The 10114-nt window shown below is 39.5% G+C and overlaps 1 pseudogene; it reads left to right on the top strand.

Moving 5' to 3' along the window:
- Positions 1-8847: 8847 nt before the first annotated feature.
- Positions 8848-9098, top strand: LOC115857109 (dynein light chain 1, cytoplasmic-like; annotated as a pseudogene).
- Positions 9099-10114: the final 1016 nt, after the last annotated feature.

Below are 10114 nucleotides of genomic sequence, written 5' to 3'. Positions count from 1 at the left end.
TTACATGAACTAGCTCTTTCATGGTACTAGCTACCATACCACCAGCACTAGACAACTTTGCCAGATCTCTCTGGAGAGAAAAAATAAGGCTTTGAAATAAGAATGTATAGTAGACACAAGAACATTTCCTAATAAACATATGAGCCACTAACCAATAAATCAATTTTAAAAAACTAAGCAATAAAAGCAATGGATATTATTGAGCAAATACCTGTTCAGTACCTGCTTTTTGCCACATAGTGTTGGTAATGATGACACCCACATTTGTATAGTTTACAAAATGTTAATACCTGCCTTTCCTGGTCCCTCTCTGCAGTGAACTTGAACACTCCAACCTGTAGTCTAACAGCCACTTATTTTCTGATCCATTCCCTCTAAGATGCAACAACAAACAGAGACAGTAGATTTGTCCTATGGGTTTCGTATCCGGTGTACTAAAATAATCCCTGGACTCTCACAAGCTCACCAAGCCATGGCATCCTCTTAACACTTTGGGGAATAACCATACAACTGGTTCTGCTGCAGGTTCTGAATAAGACTCCAGTTCTTTCACTAGACCCGGGGTCCTGCCTGAACCCCGTCCAAACAGAGCCCTGATGACCACGCTAACACTTTCTGGTCTCCTCTCAATGAGGCTGAGACCATATCTATGAAATATCCCCTTAAATCAGACCAGAGCATGCTCAACCAAGTCAAAAATCCAGCAGGTCAACTGCAAGATTGGATGTCAGGATCGGACAAGGTTTGAACAGCCTCTGTAGTACACCAAGGTTATCACAAGTGATGGAGAGAAAAAGCCAAGTGTTAACTCAAGAGGCCAAATCTTAAACCTATGCCAAGGATTTTACTTACAACCAACAACGTTAGATGACACAGAAAGATCAGGAGCACAGTAAATGCAGGAAAACAATTTAAGTCAAGGACCAAAGTGGGTAAGAAGCAAAAGATTTCAAGGATTTAATTTTGAGGCCTCATCCTATTAGTACTGAGTTAGTGCATTGCTGGGTTAAAGGCACAGGAATAATGGGACTCTGGAGCTTGCAACCAAAAGAAAATTAAAACAGGTCCTCTTAACAAGATAAAGTGTATTATTCCCATTTTACAGATAGGAAACTGAGGCTTAAAAGCCCCAGTGATTTGCCCAAAGGAACACCCTGGTCAAGGGGCAGAATGCACCTCGCACCAAACAGAACGTCTGACTTCTGAAAAGCAATTTACACATGTCTGTTGACTGGATATAGGAATAAGCCAAAACTTGAACCCTTGATTTTCTGATTCATATTTTACATGTAACTCTTGGACTTTACTATAATAATAGGGTTTTACATAAACTAGGGTTTTAATGGCATTATCTACTGTACCATCCTGCCTCCATTAGTGCTAAAGTAAAGCCAAATAACTCATGACTGAAGTTAGTCTAATGCAAGTCAGTTTTGCAGAAACAAGTTTTAAAGGTGAAACACGAATCTCCAGAGAGGTCTGCCCTTACAGAAGCAATAAGCAAAAAAATGTGAAAATGGAAGCCATCTATATGCATGTTCTTGAGAGAAACCCAATTTGCCTGACTAGAGAAGCGTTACAGTTAATTTCTGTATCCCACAGGCAAAATCACAGTGGATACAATAGTGCAAATTTAAATGACACCCCTGTAATGACAACCTCTACACAGAATACTCCTCTCTCAACTCTCTTCTCTCTCTATGATATCTGCTCAAAGCCAGGGATGGAGAGTACCTATATGGTAATGCATTGACTATATTAATAATAAACATTTGTTTTGAACTCTGTTTTAAATTAGTAATGAGACTTCCCAATTGAGAGCTCACTCACTGGAAGCCTGTGGTTGTGAATGATGTTGGTTAATCACTGAGCCACCCTATGAACTTACCAGGCACTATATAGAATAAACATGTGACTACAGTTTGCCCTTTACACCTCTGTGTTACTTAGCTAATAGCATAGGTCTGAGAGCACTGTCTTGTAAATGGTAGAATAAAATACACAAAATAACAGTAAGACAAGCCAAAAATCTCAACAGATGGAGATGTAAAAGGTTAAGGTTGACATTCTTTCTTTAAAGTCACTGTGATGGGATGAGGGTAGGAAAATGTCAAACAGAAGAGAGGTAAAACAAAGAAATTCACCACAGTAGCTGGATTATGTCAGAATCTCAAAGGTGACTAGAAAGGCCTTTCAAGTCTAAATAAAGATGGGAAAATACCAATAATTACACCTTCTATTTATCACCTTTCAGTAGCTGAAGACGTTTTACAAACTTTAACTCATTAATCCTCACAACATGACTGTGAGTCAGTCGAGGGGATGACAAGTGGTCTACTTTGTTTCACAAAAAAACGATAAGACCCAGGGGATGGGATGAGTGGCAGAATTGCTATACCATGCCTGTGGGGCTGCCAGGGTAGACATCCAAGCAGCAGCTACCCATGCTAAAATCCAGGCCCTAAACCCACAGAAACACAGGCCCTCCAAAGAAATTTACTCTTATAGCACAATCTAAAGTCCCAAGATTGGAAAGTCATTCTTTTCTAATTAGCTGCCAGGAATATGATTCTCTGGTCTGTTCCTTCTAGGTGTTAATGAGAATTTTTCATTTTTGAAAAGAATCTTGATGCCATCAGTAATAATAAACATGGAACCAGAGCTTTAAGATCATGAGTCATTTCATGCTAAAGATGAGGTCCATGTATTATATTACCCTGTACCTATACTACCCTCAAGTAGTCTGTATTATTGCTCAAAGTATTTGCTGTTAATCTCTGAAGGAGGCTGAAATCAGTCTTCATCTTGTGATTTGTGTTGCCCTCTCTTTGAGAAGATTAAATATCCCTAGCCTGTTGAGGTCAGGCTTGACCATGTAACTGCCTTTGGCCAATGGAATGTAAGAAAAGTCACATTTGTCACCTTTGAAAAGAAGGCTTAAGAATTAACACATGGTTAGCCATGTGTGTTTCCCCTCTACCGAGAGACCCAAAACTTGCAGATAGAGACTGCTCCATCAATTCACCCCAAGTCACACAGCTGGGAATGGACAGAGTTGCGATATGAACCCAGGCATTTGAGCTCCAGCACCTGTTCTCTTAACCACTATTCTATTCTTTCACCACTGTAATAGTGTGGCCCAAACGAGTCAGGGTGAATTGTTCAGTAAAACTTTATAATTAATAATTTCTTTAGGCATTGAGAGAATCTGGCTGAGGCTTAGAAAGGTAATAATTAATTAAATGTTTTTCTGTATATATGTTTGTTCAAGGTCTTTATGCAAGAGGTATATTTTTAATGGTAGGTAGAAACGTATTTATACCTAAGAACAAAGTGACCGACTCTTTGTCTAATAGGCTAATACCTGCCCTCAAGGATTTCAGTTACAATTCTTCATTCCCAACAATAAGCTGGACAACTGACAACTTCCTAGTTTCAACCTCCTTTTTGTACGGCCTTTTAACAATGCTTACTCTTCCTCAGGTGTTTTCTACTCTGGAAACAGACCCATACTACAACTTTTGGATATAAGTTCCTACCCCAATCTGTCACTTCCCCAGTCTTCCCCATCTCAGGAATCAGTACCTCTATTAAGCCATTTTCTCAGAACCCAAATTTGGAGTCACTATTGACTCCTCTCTTTCACTCACAGCTTTATTTAATTCTTCAGCTTCTACTGTCACTCTATCTCTAAAATATGTCCTACATTCTGCTATTTCCTGCATAACCTACCACTACTCCCAAACTGTGAGCCACCATCAACACTCCCAGGACTATAGCAGTAGACTCCTACCTGGTCTCCTTGCAGTCACTCTTGGCCTCCTACAAATTGCTCTCCATAGAGTAGCCAGAGTGATCCTTCTAAAAGATAAATGGGATTGTGCCACTCTCCTCCTCTTAACACTCCAAGAGCGTCCCATCCAGTATTATGCTTGACAACATTTAATAACCTGTGTGAAATCACCAAATACGAGGTTGGGAAGAAATGCTAACAGTCTGATCTCATGAGTAGTGTAAATGGGCTCCAAGACATCACGGTTACCCGCACACTTGGAAAAAAATCCAGAGTTCTTGCTATGAATTCAAAGCCCTACATGACCTGCCCCTGCTACCCCTCAGATCTTACCATTCTTCTTATTTGCTGTCCTCTAACCATACTGACCTCTTTGTTATTCCTCAAGCATCCCAAGTATATGCCCATCTCAGTGAATGCTCCTCCCACAGATATTCACAGGGTTCCCATCTTCACTTCATTCAATTCTGTGTTCAAATGTTGCTTCCTCAATACCCTATATGAAATAAGAACCTCCCCTCTCCATCCCCTTACCCTTGATAGTTTTTATCACTGTATAACATACAATTATAATTATATTTATGTATTCCTAAATCCACTGGGTATATAAGCTCCTTGCAGTAAAGGACTATGCTTTGTTCATTGCCATATCTCCAGGATCTAGAACAGTTCCTAGCACATTATAGATGCTCAGTAAGTGTCAACTGATTAAATGAATATATGAGTGAATGAAGCAACAAATGAATGAATCAACCAATAAGATTTTTCAAAATAAAAAGACAGGAGTATGACTGGTGGAGAGGAGTATGGGGAAAGGACCAAGTGTCTTTCGAGTCCTAATTGAGTCCCTAAATATTATCAGTGAAACCCAAGTGGTATATGCCTTGGTCTGTCAAGTCGAGTGTAAAAAACAATTAAATGACAGAGGTGATGACTGTATTTAAAAATAATGTGTAAAAGAAATTAGCCAAGTTTCAGTAACAACTAAGGATCTGGGGTGGGGTCGTTATAAAGAAAGAAAAGAATAAGGACAAATTAAGCATAATCTTGGTCCACTAGACAAATCCACAAGTAGTTGTCAGTATAGCCAGACACTAATCCAAATATTGCTATTTACGTGCTAAGTGAGCTCACCCAAGGAATTTCACTTAGTTTTCTAATCTATATTAAAAATCTATAAAAAGAGGAGATGGGATGTCATGGTTTCTCAGGACCATTCCTATTACTTAAGATCATATGGTTGCAAGGAACAGAGACCAACTCTGGCTGCTTTAGGCAGTAAAGAAGTTTATAAAAGGGATTTGGGGTAGCTCCCTCAGAATCAAAGGGAAGGCTGGAGAACCAGGATCAGGGAAGAACAGGAAGGAAGGTAGGTCTGGATGTCTCAAGGCAAGAACAGAGTAATAATAGTTCCAGTATTAGCAGCTGCAGTTATAATGTATACTGTATTTAATCGGTACTAGGCATATCCTAAACCCTTTAGATAGTCTAACTTATTTAATTCTCATAACAACCCTACGAGTTAGATACTATTAATGACTCCATTGTAGAGGTAAAGAAACTTGGCATAAAGAGGTTAAGTACAACAAGAACCTATTGTATAGCACAGGGAAATCTGCTCAATATTCTGTAATAACCTAAATGGGGAAAGAATTCGAAAAAGAATAGACACAAGTATGTGTGTAACTGAGTCACTTTGCTGTAGACCTAAAATTAACACATTACTGATAATCAACTATACGCCAATATAAAATTTAAAAAAACAAAAACATTAAAAGAAAAATTCCAGAAATAAACAATTCATACTTTTTTTTAAGAAAGAGGTTAAGTAACTCCCCCTAGCTATGGTCATTTAGCTAGTAAGGGATTTGAACCCAGGCTACCTGGCTCCTGAGTCTTGCTCTTGGCCACTCAGCATACTATGACCTCTCTGATGGGTAGTTGCTTCAAGGCCCCAAGTGACTTTAACAATTTTCCTGCCCTTGCATTATTTCACCAGGATCAAAGTCCTAAAGAAAGAGATGGCACACTTGCAATGGCTTAGGTCTCATGCTCGGCCCTTGGCTAAGGGAAGGCCTGTCACTTCTCTGACTGCACTCCTAAGACTCCACAAAAGAAGAGCAAAAGGAACTCCCTTAAAGGGAATCAGGGTGGCATTACCCAAAGCAAAGGGAATGGATCTTGTCCAGCCAAACGCAAAAGTCTCTAACACACCATTTCATTTAATCTTCTAATCCAGGTTTCTCAGTTTCCGAAGATCCTCTCTCACTCCGCTATGTGATTGTGATTTTCATAAAATCTCTAAGAGTCAGGCAAAAATAAGCACAGGAGACTAATGTACCTTTTTTTTTTTTCCAATACACGGGCCTCTCACTGCTGTGGCGTCTCCGTTGCGGAGCACAGGCTCCGGACGCGCAGGCTCAGCAGCCATGGCTCACAGGCCCAGCCGCTCCGCGGCATGTGGGATCTTCCCGGACCGGGGCACAAACCCATGTCCCCTGTATCGGCAGGCAGACTCTCAACCACTGCGCCACCAGGAAAGCCCAGAAGACTAATGTACTTTATAGAAAGAAAAAAAAAAAGAACGAGAAAGAAAATTGACGACTATTTCCTGAACTTTCAATGTATATCAGAGCACTGTGCTAACAGCTTTACATATAATCTCATTTCATTCTCTCAATGTTATGAGATAGGTATTTCAGATGAGGACATTGAAGGTTAGAAAGATCTAGTGAGTTGCCCACAGTCACATAGCCAGTAGAGCTGAGACTTCAACCCCAATTTGTCAGATTAAAATTTTAATTTTTTTAATTTATAAGATATTAAGTTATGCTTTGCTGTACAAAAATTGGAGTGGTCCTTTAGGTTATGGAAAAACAATTCTAAGCATACATAAAATACAAACTGTTTTATAATATAAACCTGAGACGATTAAAATAAACCTTAAATGTGAAAATACCTTTAAAGCTATAAGCACGAACTAGATTGAATATATTATGCTATAATTAGTACAAGGATATTAAAATCACATATCAATTATAAAACGTATTGACTCAGTAAAGTAACAAAAAGAATTGCTTTTATAATAAAGCCTCATAACCTTGAACTTTCTTTATAATCATGCATTTAAGGTGTTGACAGCTCTGTGATCTCCAGCCCAGGGAAGGAGAAAGGAGAGAAAAATAGAGAAGACAAAAGAGAAGGGAGAAAGGCTGAATGTTGATGATGCCTGTGATGATGCCTTTCAGTTTCCCTCAAATAAAGTGAGTTGTCCATACAGTTTAACCTTCCACTTCCCTTGCAAGGAAAAAGGTCAGTTCACTTCTAGAGAAGATTTTGCAGTCAATAACAATTCACTGTTACTTCCAATAATTTTTTTTACTAAAGGGGAGGATAATGCAGGAAGTTTTCCTTTCTTCTCAAAATATAGAGAGGAAACACCAAATAGAAAGATGCAAACAAATATCAATAAATCTATAACCAGTCTTACGGATACACACATTTATCCATTCGTGCATGCAGGGAAGGGAATAGCTATGTCTACATGTTCAGTATCTACATAACATACAGAATAGAAAAAAGCAGGCTAGGACTTTTAGCCACAGATAGAAACTGCAGGTAACCCAGGTTAAGTCATTAACTCATTACGTGACTCTGGGCAAGTCACTTGATTTCTCTTTGCCCTTTGGTCCACCCGCCAGTTGGGCACTACATAGAAATTCCCTGAAAACCAGATGTTACATCAAAGGCAATATTTCCTGGAGACCAGCCTTGCTGACTTCTTTGAAAGGCACTAAATTTAGAAGTAGCGTGCAAATAACACTGTTCAGATTAAACTCGCTTATTAGTGGTCCAGATGATAATCAAAGGCAAACAGATGGTCGCTTAATGAATGTTATTGGAAGGAAGGCATCTTTAAATATAGGATTTGTGTGAAAAGTTTGCTTTTTCTTACAAGTTATTTTGAAATTATGTTGGAAAGTTGGCATCTTTTTTCAGAATATAACTCTGTGGAGTCTCATACACATGTTGAGTAAGATCAAAGCTTTGGAGAGCCAACGGAAGGCTGCTCCAAGTCGAATAAGCAAAATTATGCAGTTAAAATGGAGCTTGAAAACCTTAACAGAAAGTATATAGTTATCAAGAGCCACAGCGTATATCTTAAGGAATCGGAGATATCGAATATACCTTGCTTTTTAGAAACCTGACCCAATCTATACAAGTGCCAGAATAGGAAATGTTTTTCCTTTTAGCCTAACATGTTGAGAACAGGATTTTATTTATTTGTTTTTTTCAAGAAACATGCCATCCTCCTTGCTCAGCAAAATGTGGTTATTGGCTATATCTCCTTCCCTTCTATACAGAAAAAGATTTACAAACTGTATCCTAAAACAGGCAAGATAGCTTTCCACATGACTACTGGAGTCTCCGAACCAGCAGCAACTCAGGTTATTGATGTTAACTAATGTTAGTAACACAACTCATGTTAATCGATTATTTATAAAATTCTAGGTGTTAGGCACTTTTTACAGAAGATATTTGTTTTTTTGTCCAGTTTTCCTGGAGTACAACTGGGATTGATAGAGGCACAACTCTACAAGGTAATGTATCATTCAGGGTTAATCCAGGATACAGAAACCACACCAGTTAACTGAATAGAGAGAAATGAATATAAAGTATTCTTAACTAGATACAAAGTAATTAACTAGGTAACCGAAGGAGTAAAAGGAGAACTCTAATTAGTGGTGGGCTGCTAAGTGTTTACAACCAGATCTCTGGTTGGGGAAATCTGATTTGTAGCATTTGCCAATTTTCATGGTGTAAATACTCCCAGCATGGCAGATTTCCAGCTACCAGCAGTTTACCATCTCACTTGCAAAATTCCTGAAAATTTAACAATAGACTCTGCAAGCCAATATGGGCTGGCTCTGGCACAGAGGTAGCAACTGCAGGAAACCGCTAACATCCCTAGGGCTGAGGAACAAAGAAGCTGGAATTACTGAAACTTAGTAGCCTGGAGGAGGGGCCCCGCAGCGTGAGGCAGCCTCTGCTCCATGGTAACCACGTGTACCCGAAAGGCCGTGATCAAAAATGCAGATATGTCGGAGGAGATGCAACGGGCTTGGTGGAGTGTGCTACCCAGGTGTTGGAGAAATATAACACTGAGAAGGACATTTGACAAGTACAAGCCAACCCGGCACAGCATCGCAGAAGGAACTTCGGTACTTACGCGACCCCTGTAACTAAACACTTGATCTACTTCTACCTGAGCCAAGTGGCCATTCTTCCGTTCAGATCTGGTTAGAAACATGGACTGTACCACACACCCGGTGATCTATCCAAAAACAAGGACTGCAGCCTGAATTCCAAATACCAGAGACTGAAATCTTCATCCTCCCCTAAAGGAACACCTCGATCTTTGAGATTTCATTGTCTTGCTTTGAACAGGGTATTCTAATTTCTTGTGGTTATAAAACAATTAGCAAAGCAGCCTACATTTGTAATTTTTATCTAGTCCCCATGTTTTTTCTTCTCAAAATCCATTCCTTTCAAAATAATAAATAAATAAATCTGATGGAGAAGTGTGAAAAATAAATAAATGCATGCACACATAAATATATAAACAAAAAGGAGGTGTGACTGGTGCCAGTGGCTGAAATGAAGCACAATATTTGAAAGTCTCAGAGGAACTGCAAACTGGATTCAATTCTGACTTCAGAAAGGAACTGCCGCCGCAGGATGGAAAAGCACTGCTGGAGCACAGCTCATAGGAACAGGAAGAGCTCAGAAGCCAACAGGAAGCAGACGGGAAGGAGCGTGGCTTCCTCCTCCAGCCTGGCCATCTCCCTCTAGTGCCCCCTGATGGAAGAGGAAAAGGGAACTGGCGGCAAAGCTGGATGTGGTTTGCAGAGTCCTAGCCCCAACATTGCTGAGCTGAATCTAGAAAGATGGTTTGGAGCTGAAAGGCAATAGTTTAATAACTGGCCCAGTTATAATCGGAAGAATAATATACTTGTATAACTCTTTACAATTTGCAAAGCTTTAGAAAAAACCAAATTGAAATGATAATCACCATTTACTGCTAAGTATTTATGAGCCAGGAACCATGCTAAATTTTATACACAACGTATCTCATTCAATTTTCAGAATGGTCGTACGAGGTAGGTATTGTTAACCCCATTTAGTTTATGAGGAAACAGAGGTACAAAAAGTTTAAGAGAGCTGCCAGAGATTACACAAGCTGATGGCGACTAAGTGGTTGTTACACATGAAGTCCACAGTATGGTCTCTTAGCCACTGGGCTGTCATTTTCAGTAGGAA

The sequence above is a fragment of the Globicephala melas genome, chromosome 5, assembly GCF_963455315.2.
Source record: "Globicephala melas chromosome 5, mGloMel1.2, whole genome shotgun sequence".
In the NCBI taxonomy this organism is placed as follows: Eukaryota; Metazoa; Chordata; class Mammalia; order Artiodactyla; family Delphinidae; genus Globicephala; species Globicephala melas.
Note: the sequence above shows the minus strand (reverse complement) of the source record. Positions and strands in the feature narration are given on the sequence as shown.